Source organism: Esox lucius, chromosome 25 (genome assembly GCF_011004845.1).
Source record: "Esox lucius isolate fEsoLuc1 chromosome 25, fEsoLuc1.pri, whole genome shotgun sequence".
Classification (NCBI taxonomy): Eukaryota; Metazoa; Chordata; class Actinopteri; order Esociformes; family Esocidae; genus Esox; species Esox lucius.
In genome coordinates, this window is record NC_047593.1 from 2,140,184 (window position 1) to 2,167,299 (window position 27,116).

The window sequence follows — 27,116 nt, forward strand, 5'->3', positions numbered from 1 at the left end:
GGAAGGGCAGGTAGTGGAGGTATGGAAGGTAGGTCAGGTAGAGGAGGTATGGCAGGTAGGTCAGGTAGAGGAGGTATGGCAGGAAGGGCAGGTAGTGGAGGTATGGCGGGTAGTTCAGGAAGGGCAGGTAGAGGAGGTATGGCAGGTAGGTCAGGTAGAGGAGGTATGGCAGGAAGGGCAGGTAGTGGAGGTATGGCAGGTAGTTCCGGAAGGGCAGGTAGTGGAGGTATGGCAGGTAGGTCAGGTAGAGGAGGTATGGCAGGTAGTGGAGGTATGGCAGGTAGGTCAGGTAGAGGAGGTATGGCCGGTAGGTCTGGAAGGGCAGGGAGTGGAGGTATTTCAGGTAAAGGAGGAAAGGCTGGCAGGGCGGGAAGTTTAGGGAGGGGAGGTATTGCAGGGAATGCAGGAAAGGCAGGTAGCGGAGGTATCACAGGAAATGCAGGAAAAGCAGGTAGGGGAGGAATTTCAGGAAAAGCAGGAAAAGCAGGTAGGGGAGGTATGGCAGGAAAAGCAGGAAAGTCAGGAAAAGCTGGTAGGGGGGGTATGTCAGGAAAGGCAGGTAGGGGAGGTATGGCAGGAAAAGCAGGAAAGTCAGGAAAAGCTGGTAGTGCAGGTATGGCAGGTAGAGGAGGAAGGGCTGGCAGGGCTGGCAGGGCAGGTAGAGAAGGAAGGGCCGGCAGGGCTGGTAAAGGAGGAAGGGCCGGTATGGCAGGTAGAGGAGGAAGGGCCGGCAGGGCAGGTAGGGCAGGAACAGGTGCAGACCGTCTTGACAATAGTAGGGGTAGCAGGGACATCTGTTTTGAGTCACTCTGGGGATGCTGAGGATAGGGGTATAACCCCTCAAAACCATTGTACCCCTGTAATTGAAAGAAATAGATTAATCAAAAATACAAGAAAGTAATTGAAATATAGACTTGTCTTATTGAGCAAACTGTCCAGCCATCAACACAAACCCAACACCATTGGGGCCCATTCACTTTCACCCATACCAATCATCCCCACCATTGGAGCCCATTCACATTCACCCATACCAATCATCCCCACCATTGGGGCCCATTCACATTCACCCATCCCAATCGTCCCCACCCCTGCCACTACAATCGAAATTTAAATCCTGGAACAGGAAGTTAACAGACTATTCAAGAGACAGTACCCAAGGAAAGCAGCAGGACCTGACGGTGTCTCACCATCTACCCTTAGGCACTGTGCAGATCAGCTTTCTGCTGTGTTTACTGCCATCTTGAAAACCTCACTGGAGACATGCTGCATCCCAGTTTGTTTTAAGTCCTCCATCATCATCAACTACAGAACCATCGCCCTGACCACAGTTGTTATGAAGTCATTTAAGCGCCTTGTACTGTCCCACCTCAAGACCATCACGACCATCTTCTAGATCCACTGCAGTATGCCTACAGAGCCAACAGGTCTGTGGATGACGCGGTCAACATGGCTCTTCACTTCATCCTCCAGCATCTGGACTCCCCTGGAATCTACCCCAGAATCCTGTTTGTAGACTTCAGTTCCACATTCAACACCATAATTCCTGCTTTGCTCTAGGACAAGTTGTTTCAACTGAGTGTGTCCAAGTCCACATGCAGGTGGATCACAGCCTTGCCGTCCAACAGGAAGCAGCACATGAGGATGGGGAAGCTCCTGTCCGACCCCCTGACCATCAGCACCGGCTCCCCCCAAGGCTGTGTCCTGTTCCCCCATCTCTTCTCCCTGTACACCAACAGCTGCACCTCCAGTCAACACTCTGTCAAGCTCCTGAAGTTTGCGGATGACAGAACCCTCATCAGACGACAGGTGGGAGATTGATCATCTGGTGTCCTGGTGCAGTCAGAACAACTTGGACCTCAAGGACCTTAAGACTGCGGAGATGATAATGGACTTCAGGAGAAGACTAGCTGCCCTTCCCCCATCACCCTGGGTGGCTCCCCGGTCAACTCAGTAGAGTCCTTTCATTTTCTGGGGACCACCATCGTCCAGGAACTCAAGTGCAAGCTGAACATCACCTCTCTTACATAAAAAAGCAGAGCAGAGGATGTACTTCCTGCCACAGCTGAAAAAGTTTGACCTGCCAACGACTATGATGGTGCTTTTCTACACTGCCATCATAGACTTCATCCTGACGTCCTCCATCACCGTCTGGTACGCTGCAGCCACTTCCAAAGAATAAACGCAGGCTGCAATGCATCATCTGCTCTGCAAGAGAGGGTGATGGGCTGCAATCTGCCGTCTCTACACGACCTACACAACTCCAGGATGTGGAAGCGAGCAGCAAAGATTGGGGCTGATTGCACTCACCCCGGAAATGGACTATGCAGTATTCTCGCCTCCGGCAGAAGACTGAGGTCTATCAGGACATAAACCTCCCGCCACAAGAACATTTTCTATCCTACAGCAGTAAGCCTCATGAACATGCCCCTGAAACCAAATTGACTATAACCCACTCCCAACATACAGTGGGGAGAACAAGTATTTGATACCCTGCCCATTTTGCAGGTTTTCCTACTTACATGTAGAGGTCTGTAATATTTATCATAGGTACACTTCAACTGTGAGAGACGGAATCTAAAACAAAAATCCAGAAAATCACATTGTATGATTTTTAAATAATTAATTTGCATTTTATTGCATGACATAAGTATTTGATCATCTACCAACCAGTAAGAAGCTTGGTGAGAATGCAACAACTGTTGGCGCAATTATTAGAAAATGGAAGAAGTTCAAGATGATAGTCAATCTCCCTCGGTCTGGGGCTCCATGCAAGATCTCACCTCGTGGGGCATCAATGATCATGAGGAAGGTGAGGGATCAGCCCAGAACTACACGGCAGGACCTGGTCAATGACCTGAAGAGAGCTGGGACCACAGTCTCAAAGAAAACTATTAGTTACACACTAAGCCGTCATGGATTAAAATCCTGCAGCGCACGCAAGGTCCCCCTGCTCAAGCCAGCACATGTCCAGGCCCGTCTGAAGTTTGCCAATGACCATCTGGATGATCCAGAGGAGGAATGGGAGAAGGTCATGTGGTCTGATGAGACAAAAATAGAGCTTTTTGGTCTAAACTCCACTCGCCGTGTTTGGAGTAACCACCCCAAGAACACCATCCCAACCGTGAAGCATGGAGGTGGAAACATCATTCTTTGGGGATGCTTTTCTGGAAAGGGGACAGGACGACTGCATCGTATTGAGGGGAGGATGGATGGGGCCATGTATCGCAAGATCTTGGCCAACAAACTCCTTCCCTCAGTAAGAGCATTGAAGATGGGTCGTGGCTAGGTCTTCCAACATGACAACGAACCGAAACACACAGCCAGGGCAACTAAGGAGTGGCTCCGTAAGAAGCATCTCAAGGTCCTGGAGTGGCCTAGCCAGTCTCCCGACCTGAACCCAATAGAAAATCTTTGGAGGGAGCTGAAAGTCTGTATTGCCCAGCGACAGCCCCGAAATCTGAAGGAAACAAAGGTTTCTGTACCAAATATTAAGTTCTGCTTTTCATATGTATCAAATTCTTATGTCATGCAATAAAATGCTAATTAAAAATAATACAATGTGATTTTCTGGATTTTTGTTTTAGATTCCATCACTCACAGTTGACGAGTACCTATGATAAATATTACAGACTTCTACATGCTTTGTAAGTGGGAAACCTGCAAAATCGGCAGTGTATCAAACACTTCCCACTGTACACTGAAAACCCTCAACTGGACCAAATCTTGCACCTAACATACACTTTTTAGTTATTTTGAGTTATTTAATAATGCATAGTCTACTATTTTTACTTGGCAATAAAACACTTTCTGATTCTGTATTGTGGTACCAACAGAGTCAAAATATTTGCTATAGGCTTTACTGACCTCTTTACTTGAAGAGTGCTCCTCTCTATTATGTTCCTTAGTCACCTGCACCCAAAAAATAATCCCAGTATGAATATTATTACAATGAAACCATTCCATGACACCACAATCATTCTGATATTTTCTTATTCAAAGAACTCTAGGAAATATCTGTTGAACTATTGATGTTTACATAGCAGGATACATTTTGTAAATCCAGAGAACTTACAGGGATGGAGGAACACAGTCCAAAGAGGTACATCATTAGGCCTAGTAGTTTCATGGTTGTCTGGAAATAATTGAAATATAGTAGACAGTATTTTCGAATTTATGGAAGACAGGCATGCCAAATTTATGGTAGAGTATTCTTTGAAACTCTTACCTTTTTGAGTGAAGATGTAAAATGGGAAAGAGTTTGTTCTGAAGCACGGATTGATGCTGCATTGTAGCTAAATAGCTAACGTGTTTTTATAGACCTTATCGGTTCAAAGACAACCAATGAGATTTCAGTCAATGAATGAGCTGATCAAATGTGTCCAAAAGATTACACATATGATGAAATAGGCATCTGTTGTGTAATCCTAAAAAGTCTAAATATCCACAGTCCCCACAAAGAATGTCTCATCAGCATTAGGAAACTTTATCTACATTGAAAAGTTGATGATTCATTCAGTGTTTTTTTGGATTGAGGAGGCTTCATGAACAATAATCACATCAATGTAGGACAGTGACTTTCTAAAGCATATACCCAGTTTTTTGTTACAACATCCATTTGTGTCAAAATGGATTTTATGAGTTTTTACTATTATCCTACTAAATAAAGTCTGTAATTTCAAAGTTAAACATAAAATCAGCAAATTGTTAGAAATATAAGAGATAATAATTGATTTTATAAGTATTCACCCCCTTTGCTATGACTCAAAAATTAGCTGTGGTGCAACCAAATGTTCTTAGAATTCTCGTAATTTCCCGTGCCACTAAGCCGCGGATGGAATACTGACATGAGATGCAACCTGCCCAAAAAGAAGGATCATGGGAAAACGGGTGTGATGGGCAAGGCTCCCTGGCCCTTCGTACCCTAAACCAAAAGCAACAAGTGCACCAGGCCAGTGGCAGTGACACACAAGGTGCCCAAAAAAGACGTGGGAGAAAAACACACTTGCGTCCCACAAATCGCAGTTATTAACGATCCTACCAACAACACCCAGGGGCCTTCTCCCCACTGGTGGAGTGCACATACAACCCCAGGAGGCAGCACCTGACCCCCCCGCCAAAGATGCCCACCATTAACCATGGGGAGAGACATTGCCTTGAGAACACACCGCAAGACAAAAACGCCACAGGATCGGTCCATTCCAGACAATGCAGAGGCACACATAAAGGGAGGGGCAGAAGGTAAGGAGGACAAACTCCAGACCTGTTTGGAACATGGCACAAAAAACCCAGGCAGTGGAGAGCGACCATGGAGTCACCAACCACAACACAGTGCAAAATGTCCAGCGTTGCCGAAGCCAGGAACACAAAAAAACACTGCCCACAAGATACAACTAGCATCGAATGGGGCCACACACAGTTACCCCTCATTCACACATAAGCCATGAAATCGCTTGCCTTTCTGCTAGTAAAAATGAGAAGCAGCTGATATCGTACTGCCTTTGCTGTTTTGATATTTAATTTAAGCTGGGAAAAGTACAGTATTGCATTCAAGGAAAAAAAGGCAGATCCAACATGAACAAAACAGAGTAGTTCAGTAATCGCCGTTCATTAAAATGAAACTTACTAAAAGAAAACAGGCAATTTGAGCAGATTTCTCTGCTACAACTGTGCTCATAAGTTGGCATAACCTGGCAGAAATTGTGGCATTGATTTTGAAAATATGACTGATCATGCAAAAAAAATTCATTTTATTCAAGGATTCTGATCATATGAAGCCATTTATTATCACATAGTTGTTTGGCTCCTTTTTAAATCATAATGATAACAGAAATCACCCAAATGGCCCTGATCAAAAGTTTACATACCCATGAATGTTTGGCCCTTGCTACCAAGCCCTATTGTTTTTCCGCTAGGCTCTGATTGGGTTTCTGCAACGTAGAAGGAAAAAAATAGAACCCTGCTCTGTTTTCTACCATCTGCCATTCCGGAATGGCATGCTGCTTGAACGGGGGTTAGAGTTGTCATCAGGCCTGAACTTTTTTCAATTTTTCACCCTCTCTCTTTTTTTTTTTTTTTTTTCTAATACATATTCTCACACAAAAAAAACTGAATACAGATAGACAAACACAATACTATGTAAGTGCTTTTATATCCGGGAGATTTCAGGGCCCACACTCCAGGGAAACCACAAAACAACCGGCACGTGGGTGGTGCACCAGTTTCAACAAGTGTGCAGTTGGGAATCCAGTGCATTTGTCTGACTGTCACTTGGCAACCTCCCTGTCCCTGGAAAGCACCTTGGTCTACTCATTGTGCTATTTGTTCAGTACAGGTACTGCTCTGGGTTACGTAAACACATACCTTGGTAGGTATGTTGTGTATAGTGGCCAGATGCACGACTGTGCCTGTCTTAGGTTGTCCCGATATCACAGTTGGGATCTTACCCGTCATTGGCTAACCAGCCGTCTTCACTGGCCACACTTCAGGTCAGTGACTGCTCCACCCATTTCTTTAGATTCAGCACATGCCCCTCGGAAGGTCTGTACACAGTACTGCTTCAGGTCTCATATCGGGAGGATTGGAGAATGGAAATCACTTAAATGGCCCTGATCAAAAGTTTATAAACCTTTGAATGTGTGGCCTTGTTACAGACACACAAGTGAAAATGGCAATTTAAGGTGAATTCCCCAATCCTGTGGCTTTTTAAATAGTAATTAGTATCTGTGTATAGTCAATTACTTTGTTAGCTCTCATGAAGAAGAAAGCTGTACTGTGCCAATTCCACAAAAAAGCCTGGTTACAATATGCCTGAAAACACCTTGACACGACTCCCCGCTTCTGGCACACTATAATTTGGAGTGACGAGACCAAAATAGAGCTTTATGGTCACACCCATAAGTGCTATGTTTGGAGAGGGGTTAACAAGGCCTATAGTGAAAAGAATACATATACTTGGTGACATGGGATTGGAGATTTTCCTAAATGCTTTTAATACTCTATGGTGCTGAAGTCAGACTTGTAGCAAGGTGGAAGAGATATTTTATGGTTTACGTTAGTCTGGTTAAACCATGCATGATATTTAATAGGCAACCAGGAGATTCCCCAGTGAGCAATCGATGGCGGCCCGCTTTTGCCGCTTTTCTCCTGATCTGTTTGTGTCAGCTAATTTGCATCTCAGATGGCTTTCCACAAATTCTTTGATACATCAGAAAAGCAGAACTTAATATTTGGTACAGAAACCTTTGTTTGCAATTACAGAGATCATACGTTGCCTGTAGTTCTTGAACAGGATTGCACACACTGGAGCAGGGATTTTGGCCCACTCCTCCATACAGACCTTCTCCAGATCCTTCAGATTTCGGGGCTGTTGCTGGGCAATTCAGACTTTCAGCTCCCTCCAAAGATTTTCTATTGGGTTCAGGTCGGGAGACTGGCTAGGCCACTCCAGGACCTTGAGATGCTTCTTACGGAGCCACTCCTTAGTTGCCCTGGCTGTGTGTTTCGGGTCGTTGTAATGCTGGAAGAACCAGCCACACATCTTCAATGCGCTTACTGAGGGAAGGAGGTTGGTGGTCAAGATCTTGCGATACATGGCCCCACCCATCCTCCCCTCAATACGATGCAGTCATCCTGTCCCCTTTGCAGAAAAGCATCCCCAAAGAATGATGTTTCCACCGCCATGCTTCACGGTTGGGATGGTGTTCTTGGGGTTGTACTCGTCCTTCTTCTTCTTCCTACAAACACGGTGAGTGGAGTTTAGACCAAAAAGCTAAATTTTTGTCTCATCAGACCACATGACCTTCTCCTATTCCTCCTTGGGATCATCCAGATGGTCATTGGCAAACTTCAGACGGGCCTGGACATACGCTGGCTTGAGCAGGGGGACCTTGCGTGCGCTGCAGGATTTTAATCCATGACGGCATAGTGCGTTACTAATGGTTTTCTTTGAGACTGTGTTCCCATTTTCTAATAATTGCGCCAACAGTTGTTGCCTTCTCACCAAGCTGCTTGCCTATTGTCCTGTAGCCCATCCCAGCCTTGGGTAGGTCTAAAACGTTATCCCTGATGTCCTTACACAGCTCTCTGGTCTTGGTCATTGTGGAGAGGTTGGAGTCTGTTTGATTGAGTGTGTGGACAGGTGTCTCATATACAGGTAACAATTTCAAACAGGTGCAGTTAATACAGGTAATGAGTGGAGAACAGGAGGGCTTCTTAAAGAAAAACTAACAGGTCTGTGAGAGCCGGAATTCTTACTGGTTGGTAGGTGATCAAATACTTATGTCATGCAATAAAATGCAAATTAATTATTTAAATGTAATGTGATTTGTAATGTGATTTCCTGGATTTTTGTTTTAGATTCCATCTCTCACAGTTGAAGTGTACCTATGATAAAAATTACAGACCTCTACATGCTTTGTAAGTAGGAAAACCTGCAAAATCGGCAGTGAATCAAATACAAATACTCGCTTTGATTTCATTACCGGTAACAAAATGTTTTATGTTGTACTTCTTCATTAACAATTAAAAATGAGAATTAAAAAACTCCTTCCCCGTTTGTACTTTTTTGGAAGTTCTTCCTTCTTTTAATATGTCTTCAATTGCACTTTTATTTCTCAACACACGAACCTGGGCATATTTACTTAATACATCTATTCGTTTCCACACTGTAAGCCCTCGACCAAATTCAGTTTAAATGAATTTATATTTTGAACAATAACTCTATTTCTTTGAAAATTAATAGCTAGTGGCCTGTGTAGCGTGTATGTATCCTGGGCCAATAACCAAACATTTGCGACACAATTTTTGAGAATCTCCCTGGTTCTCTCCTAGTACACTCTTTTCTAATCCTCTTTACCAACATAAGCACCAAGGTTTGATGGGTCGTAATAAATACTTTTCATAATCTGCACATAATCTGAAGTCCCGCTTACTGTCAATAAATCATCCAAAAGTGACAGAAGCGTCTTATATTAACTACTGGTGTTTACTCTCAAGTAGGTAGGGGATCATCGTAAAAGTCACTCTCACAGCCAGCCACATTCCTGAAGAACAAAGGACCCTTATTGGTTTATTAGATTAACAGATGGTCAGAGGACCCAATGATCCACTGATATCATTCAGACATGTCACAAACAAAGTCACTGGAGTTACATACCATTGATTAGAAAAGCAGACAGTTCTAAAATGTACATTAGTTCAAGAAATTCCATACCACGTGTCCTGTACACACAAAAAATGCCTTGTAATACTGAATCAATGTAGATGTCACAAAATCCTGTGATACTGTGTTGGTTTTGTTGTGCTTTGTCACATTTGATGTAATTTAGAGCCAAATGCGTTTACTGCATTGATAATGTTTTAATCCCTGATGCCTCAACTAAGGGGGGGTCTCACGACAATGTGATTAGGCCTTTGCCAGTGTGATGTCTGCCGTAAGTTCATGCCCTCGGCCCTGTCTTAGATCACGCAAACACTGCCCCCTTCCTAGATCACCTGAACGCAGCACATTCCCTAGAGCACATTCACCTGAATTCTGAACACCTATTCCGCCGCCCACTCTCCGGCTCCGCGGCTCCGCCAGCCCTCCTGGTTCCTGACTCCACGCCGGCTTCTGACTCTCCGCCGGCTTCTGACTCTCCGCTGGCACCTGACCCTCCGTCGACCCCTGACCCTCCGCCGGCTCCGCCTACCCTGGCCCTCCACCGGCCCTCCCGGTTCCTGAACCTCCGCCGGCCTCCCCGGCTCCTGAACCTCCGCCGGCCTCCCCGGCTCCTGAACCTCCGCCGGCCTCCCCGGCACATGTTCCGTACTCTGGTCACTGTACATCACCTTCACAAATTGTATAAGAGAATTACTTAAATATCTACATAAAATTTCAATAGCTCATACATTTAGAAATAAAATGCTTTTTCAATATCTGCTATGAAAACTATAGGCCAGGCCTTTTTGATCTATTGTACAGCTCTATTATTTCTAATAATTGTCTAATTGTCACAAATGTAAACATTTTTGATCGGGATGTATTATTAGTAGAAATTTTTATTTTATTTGAAGTGCTGTAAATTTTAATATTTTTGCGTCTCAGCACTGTAGAGTAATTTTTTACTGAGTAGGATCCTTATAATTACAGTGAGGGTTGAGCAACAGTGATATTAGACCCTCTGGCTGACTTGTAGATGATTTAGACACCTGATATGATTAGTTAAAACAAGCTAAAAATGGGTTGTTCATTTCTTTGAAAAAGGTGAGATATACTTCATTTGGGAATGCCATCGAGCCCTGGTGATGTACCAGTCTCAAAAGATTTGATAGCCTTCAGGATTTCCTCTACTGTTATTTCTTTCCTTGCCCTGTTCCTTTTGTATATATGTTAAATTCATTTTCTGTTTATTAGGAAAGAAATAATAAAAAAAAAAATCAGAGTTAGTGGGTAAAGTGGAAGTTTCATTGAGTATATTTCCTTAAAATACTTTGTTGTCTCTCCCAAGACATCTTCAGTCATGGTCTGTCAATTTTCAAGATATGTTTTTTGTGGAATTCCTGTGTTGAAGATTAAAAATAAAATAAAAATTACACTTTTTCACTGCTTTCCATCCAGTTGGTTTGGTTTTTATAATAGAGAGGTTTGATTGTTCTTGAATTATAGAATCCATTTATTTTTGTTTTATTTCCAATTTGTTTTGTATATTTCTTTGATAATTTCGACTACCAAATACATTTCCTAAATCAACTATTAGATTCTCTGTCTTTAGTTAATTTTCTTTTGCCTGGTATTTTTTCATTTCTTACAAAATATAGTATTTAGTGGTCTCTAAATGTGAATTTGAATGCATCCCATACCACATGAGTCAATATTGTCCTTTCATTTTTTTTCATAAATTATCTCATTCTGGTCACTAAATGATACATCCTTTAAAGGTCTTTCATTGAACTTCCAGTATCCTTGTCCTCTTGGGAATTCAGTGATGTAGATGCCAATAAAATGGTGATACAAGCACATTCTATCAGCACCTTTTTTGCAACAGCTGAGAATGGAACAGCTGAGAATGGAATGATAAAATAATCCAGACCGCTGGCCTGAGGAAGCCTCCTCCAAGTGTATCTCACCCTGTTTGGGGGATAGTTCCCGTGGGGGCTAGTTTGGTGTATGATGGCCTTGGTGATCCATTGATGTGTTGAGGACAGTGTTGCAATCGGCAGCAGCCCATTTAATCTATGGGTTGCAACAACATAGATTAACTTTTAAACAGGGATAAATCAAGGTTTAACTATAAATCCTGTTGCACCAAATGTAAAACCAATATTCAAATTGATCCTAGTTAAATGTAATCCTTCCTCTAATCTGTAAAACCCAGATTAACTTTAAGACTGTTGCTCCATAAATATTTTTGGGAATTAAAACTTAGATAACCGATTAATTCTAAACTGCCACATGAGGTGGTTTAACTTGACAAAGATAGCAGCATATTTGAGGTGGAGAGAGCAAATTTACAACAGAGTTCCTCGTAGAAAAATAAGAGAGTTGTTAAACCATTTAAATGTTTATGATAATGAAGAGTTTTCAAAAAGATTCCGCTTCTCTAAGAAATTGGTTATTCATTTAAACCAAACAACAGCTGGATTTTATAGACAAGCTTGATTTCCAGGTGTTGTAGTGTTAATAGACCACTCATATTCCTATTTCGAACCATGGCGGCGAGAATGGAGAACAGTTCCGTAAAAGCTACTGCTCCATCCATGTGCAGGCTGTCTGTGATGAAAATGGCCAACATTGTAGCAAGATGGCCAGGATCCACCCATGACAGCAGAATACAGATGCTGGTCATAACATTTTAATATCATCAAGAAGTTGATTTATTTCAGTAATTCCATTCAAAAAGTGAAACTTGCCATGTCATCTTCTTCCGCTTATCCGGGGCCGGGTCGCGGGGGCAGCAGTCTAAGCAGAGATGCCCAGACTTCCCTCTCCCTAGACATTTTCTCCAGCTCTTCCGGGGGGACACTGAGGTGTTCCCAGGCCAGCCGGGAGACATAGTCCCTCCAGCGTGTCCTAGGTCTTCCCCGGGGTCTCCTCCCGGTGGGAAGGGCCCTGAACACCTTCCCAGGAAGGCGTTCAGGAGGTATCCGAAACAGATGCCCAAGCCACCTCAGCTGACCCCTCTCGATGTGGAAGAGCAGCGGCTCTACTCTGAGCTCCTCCCGGGTGACCGAGCGGAGAAAGGTCGTTTCGGCCGCCTGTATCCGGGATCTTGTCCTTTCGGTCATGACCCAAAGCTCATGACCATAGGTGAGAGTAGGAACGTAGATTGACCGGTAAATCGAGAGCTTCGCCTTGCGGCTCAGCTCTTTCTTCACCACGACAGACCGATACATCGACCGCATTACTGCAGAAGCTGCACCGATCCGTCTGTCAATCTCCCGTTCCATTCTTCCCTCACACGTGAACAAGACCCCTAGATACTTAAACTCCTCCACTTGAGGCAGGCACTCTCCACCAACTTGAAGTGGGCAAGCCACCCTTTTCCGATTGAGGACCATGGCCTCGGATTTGGAGGTACTGATTCTCATCCCCACTGCTTCACACTCGGCTGCAAACCGTCCCAGTGCATGTTGAAGGTCCTGGTTTGAAGGGGCCAACACGACAACATCATCCGCAAAGAGCAGAAACGAAATCGTGTGGTCCCCAAACCTGACACCCTCCGGCCCCTGGCTGCGCCTAGAAATTCTGTCCATAAAAATTACCAACAGAACCGTGAAACTTGTATATTATATTCATTCATTACACACAGACTGATATATTTCAAATGTTTATTTATTTTAATTGTGATGATTATAACTGACAACTAATGAAAATCCCAAATTCAGTATCTTTGAAAATTAGAATATTACTTAAGACTAATACAAAAAAATGATTTTTAGAAATGTTGGCCAACTGAAAAGTATGAACATGAAAAGTATGAGCATGTACAGCACTCACTACTTAGTTTGGGCTCGTTTTGCCTGTATTACTGCAGCAATGCGGTGTGGCATGGAGTCGATTAGTCTGTGGCACTGCTCAGGTGTTATGAGAGCCCAGGTTGCTCTGTTAGTGGCCTTCAGCTCTCTGCATGGTTGGGTCTGGCGTATCACATCCTCCTCTTCACAATACCCCATAGATTTTCTATAGGGTTAAGGTCAGGCGAGTTTGCTGGCCAAATAAGAACAGGGATACCATGGTCTTCAAACCAGGTACTGGTAGCTTTGGCACTGTGTGCAGGTGCCAAGTCCTGTTGGAAAATGAATCTGCATCTCCATAAAGTTGATCAGCAGCAGGAAGCATGAAGTGCTCTAAAACTTCCTGGTAGACGGCTGCGTTGACCTTGGACCTCAGAAAACACAGTGGTCCAACACCAGCAGATGACATGGCACTCCAAACTATCACTGACTATGGAAACTTTACACTGGACTTCAAGCAACGTGGATTGTGTGCCTCTCCTCTCTTCCTCCAGACTCTGGGACCTTGATTTCCAAAGGAAATGCAAAATGTACTTTCATCAGAGAACATAACTCAGCAGCAGTCCAGTCCTTTTTGTCTTTAGCCCAGGCAAGATGCTTCTGATGCTGTGTCTTGTTCAAGAGTGGCTTGACACAAAGAATGCGACAGCTGAAACCCATGTCTTGCATATGTCTATGCGTGGTGGTTCTTGAAGCACTGACTCCAGCTGCAGTCCACTCTTTGTGAATCTCCCCCACATTTTTTAATGGGTTTTGTTTCACAATCCTCTCCAGGGTGTGATTATCCCTATTGCTTGTACACTTTTTTCTACCACATCTTTTCCTTCCCTTCGCCTCTCTATTAATGTGTTTGGACACAGAGCTCTGTGAACAGCCAGCCTCTTTAGCTATGACCTTTTGTGTCTTGCCCTCCTTGCAGGGTGTCAATGGTCGTCGTTTGGACAGCTGTCAAGTCAGCAGTCTTCCCCATGATTGTGTAGCCTACAGAACTAGACTGAGAGACAAATTCAATTTTGATAGATATTTCTTCCAGTGGTTACTGGGTGAAATAGGCAGTTAATCCCACACACTGTAATTGATTTAATGTATATGGGCCAATATGTTTGACGTTCAATTTACGTCAAATCAATGTGGGATTTTACATGACAAATTGATGTCATATAGACATCACATTGACAACAATAATTAGTATGTTTTATTAGGATTTATATATATTTATGACGTAATATGATTTTTTCTGCAGCTTGAATACGTTTAATTAGCATTTTCTTCTTTACTGAGGCCTGGAAAACACATGCATTTGACATATCTCCTTTTGAACAGCTGGATTTGTGTAGTGCCCTGGAACTGTATGTGGCGTGGACCTCCTCTATAACTTAAATTAACAAAACAAATATGCACACTTGGACCATTGGAGAGCCTTCATTTTGTTTCTCTTTTTTGGAAAAGCTGTTGCAGTTTGGAGCTCTACACTGCGAAGGTAAAACCTTTAATATTAAATGCTGGTTTTAAACGGAGTTTAGCTCACTCGAATGTGTACATTTTCACTGAGGTAATGGTTTGCTGGTCATATCGAGCAAAATGCTAATGCTTAATTATGCTAGACTAGAGATTGTGTGTTATTTCATGTATATTTCTTTTATATATACCGACTAATTTATAGAACAGATTCGTGTCAGAGGCGAGAGACTGGCTCTAAAATTAAACCAACCAGTGCAGGTTAACGTTAGGGGAAGGTTTTAGCTTATCTTTCCCGCTTTTTTATCTGCAGTCTGCAGAAAGGGGCAGAGTGAGGAGCAGCACATTCATGTATATTTCTTGTATACTCCAGAGGTGGGGGACTCGAGTCACATGACTTGACTCGAGTCTGACTCCAGTCACAATTTTCAGGACTTGTGACTTGCTTGATTAAAGTATGAAAACTTGAGAACAAGTTACTTGAGACTTGACTTGAAGTGGAAGACTCGACAATGACTTTAACTTATAATAAACAAACAGCAATAAAATTATTTTATATGTTGTGACATCAGCACCACTAATCAGCGTATGAGCCTTTAACGCTGCACAATTCAAACCGCGCCAAACATGGCAGACAGTAACGTTAGTCGAGCTCCACAAATAGTATCGTTTGGATACAAGGACTTTGAACTGAACCGTGTGAATAAAAAAAGATTTGCCAGATCCAAAATATGCAACAACGTCAAATTTCATTCGTTATTTTAAGAACCACAAGGAAAGGTAAGAAAGTAATCTCTTTATATTCAGTTTCACTAAGATCTATAATGATTAAGTTACTAATGTAATGAATTAATCTTTTGTTTGTCATAATTTGGCCTTGGTTGCAAATTATGTATATATTTTTTTCTTGTTAGAAATGTGGCCATTATCATTACTGAATACGTCTGGTAAATAGATGTAAGGGAATTTGACTATAACAGTGGCATAGCCTGAATTTTAATGTTGATGGGCATCTTAAAATGAGCGGGCATGTATATTATTACACGTAGGCTATAATGTCTGTATTAAATGTGGGCATTTTCAAGTGTTTGTGGACTGCGTGTGGAAACTAAAAAGCATTGTGCTTACACCATAACAGTTACCCAGATAGCAAAAAATATCTGCACGGCTTCTTTTTGCCGCCGGCCCTAAGCTGTCGGCTATAGGTGCGTCCTGCTGGCGGGGATGAAACGTTTGCCGCCAAATACGTCACTCCCATTTCTTGCGAGATGCCGCCGGCAATTAGCCGGCGGTCCGACTGCTTCATTTTCTTAGGTGGTTGCCTCGGTCTAAAGGACCGCTGTCGTCCGGCGGCAAGACGCTTTTAAATACAAGGCTACTCTCAAAATCGACCGGCCAATGGTTTTGCATGTTGGGAGTTACGTGGAACTGACGGCATTTTTACTACTTTTCACATTTGAAGCGATTATAAAATCCTAATATATAACGTGAATTATATCAAATAGTTTTTTTCTCCAAAGCATAGGGTTTATTACAGATTATAACAGATTAATAGGGTTTATAACATGATGAGAGGTAAGGTTTAGGAAATTACATTTAAATGACTTTGAAACTCTGAAGTGATTATACAGTAATATATGTAAAATATATCGAATTATTTTATGCACTTAGGGGGAAATTGTTTACATTTATTTGATTTAGGCACAATTAGACATGCTCCTGGACCCGTCTCTACTGTTGATGACGCATTGGAGTCACTGAGGCTGGCCCCTCCCGTAACAATAAAACGAGGGTACATTCGCTTCAGTTCGATCAATCGCGAGTTACTACAGCCTTCAGTTGTAAGTTAGCAAATTCATCGACATCGACTACCAGCGTTTAAGTAAGTATATGTTTCCTTTTTGTGTAACGCAATATTATGTTTACATTGTTTTTTATGTGTGTATTTAAAATATGTAGTCATCTTTGGTCTTGCCTAACTAGTCAAGCTAAAGTAGCCTTGTTTACACACATGCTGTTTGCCTATGTTACAGTAAACACCGAGGTTAAGCAATGTTGCTAGTACATGTAGAACTGTAACTAGCTACAGTAGGTAAAGCCAGAGCTTTACACTTAGAAAGACTAAGTTGAACTTTTGATATTTTCTAACAAAAATAAAGATGTGTATAGGTTGTTTAAGTAATTTTGTTTGCATGAACAAGTATGCTGCTAGAGTGGCTAGCAAGTGTTAGCTAGCACATGCTGTTTGCCTATGTTACAGTAAACACCGAGGTTGCTAGTACATGTAGAAATTTCATTGGTACAGAAGTTTCATTGGTTCCAGAAAACCAGGAAAATGTGGAGCCATCTGTAGACTTCAGAGCTGGTATGTAAAATGTATTGCTGTGATGCTTTATTTGTGATCCTGCCACTAAACTATACCCTTTGTTAGATTTTCAAATTTCTGTTTCCTCTTTCTCAGAACCAGGTTTCTCCCCAGGACACACTCCACTTCACAGAGCCAAGCGTTTGAGTACGAGTAAGTGATGTTATTTGTGACACTTTTTTTTTGTCCTGGAAACTATTGCTTCTATTTAAGATGAGGAATCCTTTTATCCATAATCTGTTTTTCATTAGGGCACTTTCTGGATTAAAGGTGTCGGTGTGTTGTACATATCATTAGCTTTGCACAGTTCAATTATTGTTTCATTACTGAATATGCAATCTCTGCAGTGAAATTAAAGCTGTTATGTTTGTTCCCCCAGTTCGTCAAGTACTAAACTTAACACCCCCAGCAGAAAATGTACCCTGGCAGCAAATGGGTGAAAAGGCTGGAGGTATGTAATATGTTGTGCTAAACTGTTACATTTAAGTTCAATTCATTACATGTATGCAATAACTTCAAACATATTTTAACGTCAATGTTTATCAATAGGAGAAAGTCATCGCTCTGTTATTGGCCCTTGGACTCCCCTGGCATGTACAGCATGAAGTTTTCAGCAATGAAGGTATATTCTAGGCCTATGTCCCAGAACGAGAACCAAGCCGTGAGGGAGGAGAACCAAGCCGTGAGGGAGGAGAACCAAGCCCTGAGGGGAAGCCATGCACGAGCAGGTGAGAACATGCACTCTTTCTTAAATTTTACTTTTTTTTTGTGTGTAATGTAGGTTCAGAATGACCATATGCCTTTCATTTTGTAGCTTCGGGTGACAGCGGCTCACTTCAAGAGCAGGTGAAGCAATTTGGGACAATGCTGAAGACGTTTGCTCGCACTGGGCAATCAGGTACAACTTGCAAACAACACCTGTGGTTGTTGGTTTAATTCCCACTGGGTCCACCTGTACGTGTAGTAGACCTAGGTATAAATGTCATAGTTTAGTAATTGAGGGACCAGGACTGACTACTTTATTCTTTTATTCTGGGAACCCCTGTAGGTGCAGATCAGACCCTAGTGCTGCGACGTCTTGGAGAGTTTGGCGATGTTGTGCGTAGCATGGAAAACTATGCTGCAACATTTCAGTGCCAATGTGTCTGTTGGAGAGCTATCCCTGCCAGGGGATCTGTTACTCCCCCTAGACACCCAGGTAGATTTGGTGTTTCTTGACAGCATTTTGAGGCAGGATAAAGAGCTCCAGGAACGATTTGTAAGTGTGTTGCTTTCGTTTATAAGGCCGTAGGGTAATCTAAAAAGTCAAATTAAGTTTGTACACTGCATATTCTACAGTCTAAATCCACAGCCTGTCACATTTTATATTTATGTATGAGAAGCTTGCGCGAAATGTAATTTAACACATTTTTGGATTTTCAGCTTCGGTTTTTGGCTATCAAATGTGGGAGGGACCTGAAGACAACAGTGTGGAGAATGCTTCAGAGTATATTCTCTAATAACCTTGCCGTTAATACAACCTGGACTGGTATAGGGGATAAAACATGTTTTAGAGACCTGTTCCTGAAGACCATTGTTCAAAGTAAGTTGGAGATTTTTTTAAGTAGATGCCATTATGCCTTATGCCAGGGGTGTCAAACCAGTTCCATGGAGGGCCGAGTGTCTGCAGGTTTTTGGTTTTTCCTTTAAATTGGTTCCCAGTTCAGACCTAAACAACCAGGTGAGGGTTGAAACGAATCAATTAGTGACCTAATTAATCAATCAAGTACAAGGTGAGAGCGAAAATCTGCAGACACTCTGCCCTCCATGGAACCGGTTTGACACCTCTGCCTTATGCCATTCAAATGTAATGACAGATCTGTATTTTCTACAGGGGCCCTCCGGAAGAACCCGGCAACCCAGGATGACACTGATGAGGCGGTCCAGGTTAACGTTACACGTTACCTGAAAGGAGCATCAGACCGTGAAGGAGGAAAAAGCCGCACAGCTGAGAAGGACCCACAGCCGACCCCTTAAACCTAGGCTGACTACTGACACCCCAGCATCCCTGAACGGGAACACTTTCTTATCCTGCAGTCAGTAACATCAAGAAGCCAGAAGTGCCAGACTACACTCACCAAATCCACCCTGTTTTTTTTTTTGTATTTTAACTTTAGTATTGGCTTATTTCATTCCATCTTAACGATTCTATTATAGTTTGTAAATCCTATTTCATACCTGTTACTTGATATTGCACATTAACTAGTACCAACATTCTACTTTCATTTCATCAGTGTGCTTAACTGTTATTCAATTAATAATAGCTTGGAAATACTATTTCGTACCTCTGATACTTGATATTGCACATTACCTGGTACCAAATATTCTACTTACTCTGTTTTTAACATCAGCATTTTTCATTCCATCACAGTGCTTAACTGTTATTCTATTGTTAAATATAGCTTGTAAATCCTTGTGCCACAGGTCAGCATTGCAGTTATAATGGTCTGTTCTACTACTGTTTTTACCTCTGTATTTTGTTTATCACAGATACAAGAGACACATCTTAATGCAGCATGGTGTATATATTGTGCTCCAGGTCAGCAATGCCATTATAATGGAATATTCTACTCTAGAGCTTTACTCAATGGCTTGAAAATGTGATGTTCTACCTCGTTTTATTTGGTATCCTGCACATTCTTTGGTACCAAATATCCTCATTACTTGTTATGTTTACTGGTAATTATTTTCATCCCAGAGCTGACCTCTATATTATTAACAATTATTGTGTTTGTGTTATAATTTGCTTGTATGGCTGTTCTTTTTTTTTTTTAACCAACATTTTATTGGAAACTTGCATGTTCTGTAGTGTGTATTTATATGTTTATTTTTTTCTGCCTATTATTTATTTCAGTGATCTGACACATCTTGTTTGAATGACAGTTACTGTACTTTGAAATGTGGAATTAAAACACCAAATGGAAGTTTGTCTGGTTTGATCAATCATTATTCTCAATAAACTGCATGCTATAAATATTATATATATATATATATATATATATATATATATATATATATATATATATATATAAAAGCGGCAGATCGCTCAAAAACCGCGGAAGGTCCGCCTTTTGTATAACGGCGGTGGAAAGGCGGTTGGACCACGGGCCGGCCGCAGAACACAGGCGGTAGGAGGGCGACTGCCGCTTTTAAAAAGCGTCTGCCGCCGGAGGTAAGCTGGCAAACGTGTTTGCGATTTAGACATTCTGACGCTTCTACTGTCTCTGGAGGACCGCCTCCGGTCCGCCGACTCATTGCTATCTGGGTAACTTTACTGCAAGAAAGGCTAACATGGAGGCGCCGATGTGATTACTAGCACCTAAACATTTCGAAGAGGTTTTTTTTTTTTACTCATACAGACAAGAATAATTACAGCGTAATTACATATTAGGCAGTTTTTCAGTAACAATAATTAGTTTATAAGGTTGTTATTATTAGTCCTTATTACATGTATTGGCTGAATTCCAGTGCAGAATGCATGTTATTTCTTAATAACAGACCGTTGCCATGAAAAACAGCGCGTTGCTATGGACGCAGCAGGATTCTAACCAGGGACGGAACAGACTATTTTCTGTAGAGGAAGCAATACAATCGTTTTTAAATCAATACATTCCTTTTGAAATCAATATTTTGTGTCAAATTATAGATTTATTTGGTAGGTAGCCATGTAATAAGCGGGATAAGGTATAGCGAGGCGGTTGTTATAGCGAATACAACCCCTTCAGGCTGATTCAAGATCCCTCCGCTTCGTCCCCCCAAAAAACTGTACCTCGGAGGAGAAAAATATTTGATTTTGAAATCGAGCTTCGCACCGAGCGCACGTCAGAAACAGAGGACAGTGTGTGTGTGTGTGTTCATCTCTTTAGTACTGTGACTTGACTTGAAACTTATAAGGACTCGACTTGACTTGCTTAGGGTGAACCCTTGACTTGACTTGCTTGATTTATCTGAACTGTGACTTGAGACTTGACTCGAGACTTGATGGTTAAGACTTGAGACTTGCTTGGACTTGACCATGTGTGACTTGTCCCCATCTCTGGTATACTCCATATGCCAACTAATTTATAAAACAGATTTGTGTCAGAGTAAGAGACTGTTAACTGGTGGCGCTAAAATTAAACCAACTAGTGCAGGTTAGCGGAAGGTCTGTAACCGAACATTATAGCACTGACTTTGAAACATGCCGCCATTACAGCCCCGCAAGTGTGTAGGTCCTGCTTCCAGTAGGCTAGGTTTTAGCTTAGCTTTCCCGCTTTTTTTATCTGCAGTCTGCAGTAAGGGGCAGAGAGAGAAGCAGCACATTCAGTTTAAAAATATATATTCCTATCAACCAGTAGGGTTGGTATTGGTAAAATACGACATCTGGGACAAAATGGGACAGTCAACATTTTTAGTTACTATATTACATTGTTTACACATAAAAAAAAAAGTCACACTGGTATGATGTCATCAACGTGGGGGGACATCATGTGCAGTTATGCTTCACAACACATCTACAATGGTATGTGAAATGAAATGACAGCTTTCTTTTTTTATTGTTAAGTAAAAAAAAATCTAATTCTTATTGTTTAATTCCAATGTATTTTATAATGGAATCTGTGTGAATCCAAATTACTGTTAATTTTATTTATACTCTCCTCAAAACAATTTTAACATATACATTTTGAGTGTCCCATTTTGTATAGTTTATATACACTCACCTAAAGGATTATTAGGAACACTATACTAATACTGTTTGACCCCCTTTCGCCTTCAGAACTGCCTTAATTCTACGTGGCATTGATTCAACAAGGTGCTGAAAGCATTCTTTAGAAGTGTTGGCCCATATTGATAGGATAGCATCTTGCAGTTGATGGAGATTTGTGGGATGCACATCCAGGACACGAAGCTCCCATTCCACCACATCCCAAAGATGCTCTATTGGGTGGAGATCTGGTGACTGTGGGGGCCATTTCAGTACAGTGAACTCATTGTCATGTTCAAGAAACCAATTTGAAATTATTCGAGCTTTGTGACATGGTGCATTATCCTGCTGGAAGTAGCCATCAGAGGATGGGTACATGGTGGTCATAAAGGGATGGACATGGTCAGAAACAATGCTCAGGTAGGCCGTGGCATTTAAACAATGCCCAATTGGCACTAAAGGGCCTAAAGTGTGCCAAGAAAACATCCCCCACACCATTACACCACCAGCCTGCACAGTGGTAACAAGGCATGATGGATCCATGTTCTCATTCTGTTTACGCAAAATTCTGACTCTACCATCTGAATGTCTCAACAGAAATCGAGACTCATCAGACCAGGCAACATTCTTCCAGTCTTCAACTGTCCAATTTTGTTGAGCTCATGCAGATTTTAGCCTCTTTTTCCTATTTGTAGGGTGATGAGTGGTACCCGGTGGGGTCTTCTGCTGTTGTAGCCCATCCGCCTAAAGGTTGTGCGTGTTGTGGCTTCACAAATGCTTTGCTGCATACCTCGGTTGTAACGAGTGGTTATTTCAGTCAAAGTTGCTTTTCTATCAGCTTGAATCAGTCGGCCCATTCTCCTCTGATCTCTAGCATCAACAAGGCATTTTCGCCCACAGGACTGCCGCATACTGGATGTTTTTCCCTTTCCACACCATTCTTTGTAAACCCTAGAAATGGTTGTGCGTGAAAATCCCAGTAACTGAGCAGATTGTGAAATACTCAGACTGGCCCGTCTGGCACCAACAACCATGCCACGCTCAAAATTGCTTAAATCACCTTTCTTTCCCATTCTGACATTCAGTTTGGAGTTCAGGAGATTGTATTGACCAGGACCACACCCCTAAATGCATTGAAGCAACTGCCATGTGATTGGTTGATTAGATAATTGCATTCATGAGAAAATTGAACAGGTGTTCCTAATAATCCTTTAGATGAGTGTATATTGCTGCATCTTTGTGTACATGCCTCAATTCTATTGAGGCACAAAAAAGCCTCAAGAACCCAAAAAGTCCACCATGACAGATTTTTTTGTACAGTGAAAATCTTCCAAAACCCAATACAATGTTTTAACTAAGTCCGATTCACCTACCCTTTGGCATACATGTGTCTCATATATGCCTCCCTAGATTGATTTTTGGAATATGGCGGAGAAAATGATTGCTGTACAACATACAGTTCCGGAAGAAATTAAGAGACCACAGCACCTTTTTCTTTCCTTTCCAAAAAGTTGAAAAGGAAAGTTTTGAGTGAGGAACAGAAGCATTGAATTTGCAGTGGTCTCTTAATTTTAACCCTTCTGTTCTGTGATGGCAATTTCATTGATCAGAACTTTTAAAGGAGTAAGGACAGAGACAAAATTCTCTTGGCACAATATAATAGTTTATTTGCAAACAATAATCATCTGAGGAGTCTCTGAAGTAGATACATGAACAGTCCATATTTATTACAGTTGAAAAAAGGTGTGGTAAGATGCTGCCCATCTGTCTTGTCAATAAAACACATTCTCTTTGTTCTGTCAAAACCTAGGCTTCACACAAGGGGTAAGATGTCCTCCCCCACATGGGTAAACTCTTGAACTCTAAAGAGCTCTTACAGCATCTGGACAGACAATAGATAGATTCTGATGAGTTATACAGATGCGCAGATTAATGAGTAACCTTATAATCTGCCGATACCAGTCAATGATGGCCCTTAGGCAAGGACCAGATCCTGCTCTCCTACATTCCTAAGGAACAAAGGACACATACCCTTCTTGGTTTAAGCTGCGGAACATGGTCAGAGTACCTAGTGATGCTCTGATACTATACAGAAGTGTGTCACAGTCAAAGAAAATAGTTACATACCAGGCAATAGAAACGCAGACATTTCTCAAATTTACCTTAGTTAAACATTTCCATAACAGTTCCTCACTCAAAACCTTCCTTTTGGACTTTTTTGGAAAGGAAAGAAAAAGGTGTAGTGGTCCCTTAATTGTTTTAGGAGCATTGCTTTACGAAACAATAACGTATACACTTCACATTCATTGTGCATTCTGTTACCACCCCCACTTCACACAGTGTGCATTTGTATCTCAAAGGACGGCAAAACAGCAACCGACAGAATTCTGGCAATTTTTAACACAATCCAATTCTAATAAGTGCCTTTAAAACTCTTCTCCTGAACTGTACAACTGATTTACTCACCAGTAAATGTCCAGACTCTAGGCCATACTTCTGAACAGAAGTAAAAAATAAAATATGAAAAAAAAAATATCACGAAAATTGCCCCCATGTTGAAATGCAAGTGGTTGGACTATTATAACACACAAACCATCCATCCTCCTGGCGACTTGTGTGTCAAAAGCGACTAGCGACAAATCTAGTGACATGTATATAGCATATTTGTCATAATTTAAACAAGTCTCCCGAAGAGAAACTGTATCTTTCTCTCCCCCGCCTCTGGCTGCTGCGCTGTGGATGTGTGTGTGTGTGTGTGTGTGAGAGAGAGACAGCCCGGTCAGCAAGGTGGTCAAGCCCGCAGGGCACTCTTTTGGAGTTTAACTCAGAAAAGACCAGTTAACCAAAGTTAACCACAGGTTCCCGTTGATCTTATGATGGACATGTGTTGTGATATAAACAAACGAACCGTCAACGGCGAAATAAAAGCCTCTTATTAACGAGAGCGATCTGAGAGACCTCCAGCTTACAGTGAGGTCTCTGCGCAGAGCTAGCGGCCGGGGCAGGCACTAGCTGGCTGCCGCATCACTTCATGGAGCTTCTCAACTCCGAAAACTTTGAAGCAAATTGACACTTCTAAAACGTTTTAGTGATTTAGTGATTAATACGATGGCGAAAATATTTTGTGGTGTTTGGAGACTCGAAAGCACATACCACTCTGCAGCGGGTGCCGCAGAGAGCCTTTCCCCAGTACAAAAGCACTCACAGGCGGTCAGTCTCTCAGTAGCCTCGCGCAGCAGTGAGGACACTCACACCACTCCGCGTCCAGGCTGCAAATGAATCGCGCATGCGCATGGCTGCCGCCGTTCCCTGGCCTGGTTTACAGAGCAGGGTCTAAATGCAAATGTTTCTTCACTTACTCTCACACAAAAATAAATCACTGCATTTGACTCACATAGCTGCATTCACTCCAGTCTAGTCTCTTGCCAAGTTCGCTTGTGCCATCTCTTGCTAGTCTAGTTGTTATCCAACAACATAGGCGCCGATACCGTGGGTGCTCCGGGGCTCGAGCACCCACGGAAAATAGCGAGCACCCACGGAAATACCGAGCACGAGCACCCATGTGTGCCAGACTGCCAGTCCGCCAGTAGGCTACATTCATTTAAAATTAAACATGCCGTTGGTGATATGTAAAGCGTCTGTCACACTGTGATTGGTTATGTCGATGTTAGTGACAGCGACATAACCAGTCGCCTGCTCCGGGTGCTCCCTATCCACCAATCACAGCGTTTCTCAGATGAAAACGCTTCTTTTTTTAGTGACCACACTCCCATCCCCCACTATACAGTGCCGTGCGACGTTCGTGTATGTGCGTACTGCTTTCTGTAATCAATCCGTACTGTAATCAAACTAAAATGGACAGATTTGTTATTAAAAAACCAAAACCTATTAATAATTATGCAAGTGTATTGACATCCACCACAAGTGCCCTGTCAGAAGCACATAACAGCGAGGCTAGAAGCATCGAGACTAGGAGCAGCGAAGCTAGAAGCAGCGAGACTAGGAGCAGAGAAGCTAGGAGCAGCGAGGCTAGGAGTTGCAATGAAGATGGACGACGACATAAGGGAAGGACATATCAGGCTAGTTGGAAAGAAACATTCTCATGGATAACTTATGACTCCATTAAAAACAAAGTGTTTTGTAACATCTGTACTACAGCTAAACACATGAATGTCCCTCTTCCATCATCAACCCACGACCAAGAGTCTTTAAAAGCTTTCACTCAAGATGGTTTTTCGAGCTGGGCTAAAGCACTCGAACGATTTCGATCACATGAAAAATGCTATTTGCATCGCACTGCTAGCATTATGGCAGCTACTAATGCAGGTGTTAATGTTGCTGCTTCACTCTCTGCTGGTAAACAAAAGCAGATGGCTGATGCCAGAATCGCTTTGCTGGCTATTCTTTCAACTCTCCAATTCCTTTCCTGTCAGGGAGTGGCCATTAGAGGAAAAACTGACCAAGAGTCCAATTTTATGCAGATGCTATATGTGCGTGCTAAAGATATCCCAGAATTAAAGTCATGGGTGGCTCGTCAGGAGAGCAAGTGGCTCTCTCATGACATCCTAAACGAGATGATTGAAATGATGGCTCATGATGTCTTGAGAAAGCTAATTGGAGAAGTACAGTCTGCCGGGGTTTTCTCTGTAATTATGGATGAGACAACCGATATTACGGTCAAAGAACAAGTGTCTGTTTGCTTACGTTATGTGACTGAAAATCTGGAGCCAGAAGAACGTTTCTTAGGATTTTATGAGACATCAAAAACAACAGCAGACACACTTTTTCAGCTTTTAAAAGACGTTCTGATGAGATTCGCCCTGCCAGTCAATAAATGCAGAGGACAGTGCTATGACGGCGCATCAAATGTGTCCGGTATTCGAACAGGTCTGCAGGCTCGCATGCAGGCGCTGGTGCCTCGAGCACAGTACATCCATTGCACCGCACATGTTGTGAATTTGGTTGTGCATGATGTCTCTGAAAACATACCCGCATGTCGCAACTTTTTGGTCACGCTCATCAGAAATTCACCAAAGCGACTGGCCTGGTTCCAGGAGTTTCAAGACGACAACGCTTCATCTCTTAGACCTCTGTGCCCTACCAGATGGACCTTGAAAACGGCCTCGTTACTTTCTATTGCGTCCAACTACAGTGTGCTGCTGGAATTCCTGGAGGACCTGTCTGAAAAAGAAAGGGGAGAGGCAGGAGGGAAAGCAAACGGTCTTCTAATGCACCTGCTAAAATTTAGCACCTTTTTCTCCTTGAAACTCATGCTGAAATTCTTCTCTCGCATGGAAACAGTCAATGTTGCACTTCAAAACAGCCAGCTGCACCTACAGAAAGCTAGGCAGTTGATTGACACACTAAGAGAAGACATAAAGTGTCTTCGTGAAGGATTCCAAGAATTCTGGAAAAATACTACAGCAGAAGCGCATGTCCTTGACTTGGATAGCCCAAATGTGCCCAGACTAAGAAGAATCCCCCGACGATTGGACAGTGGAGGTGCAGCGCACAGTTTTGAAACACCAGAGGCAATGTACCGACAGCAGTACTTTGAGCTCATGGATACAGCATCAG

The 27,116-nt window shown here is 42.4% G+C and overlaps 1 long non-coding RNA gene across 1 annotated transcript; it reads right to left on the reverse strand.

Moving 5' to 3' along the window:
* Positions 1–770: 770 nt before the first annotated feature.
* Positions 771–4,276, reverse strand: LOC117594137. The gene is made up of 4 exons (XR_004575538.1): positions 4,226–4,276; positions 4,073–4,132; positions 3,865–3,909; positions 771–857 (listed from the first exon to the last, which is right to left on the reverse strand). It is a non-coding gene; the product is annotated as an uncharacterized LOC117594137 (long non-coding RNA).
* Between the last annotated feature and the right edge of the window lie 22,840 nt (positions 4,277–27,116).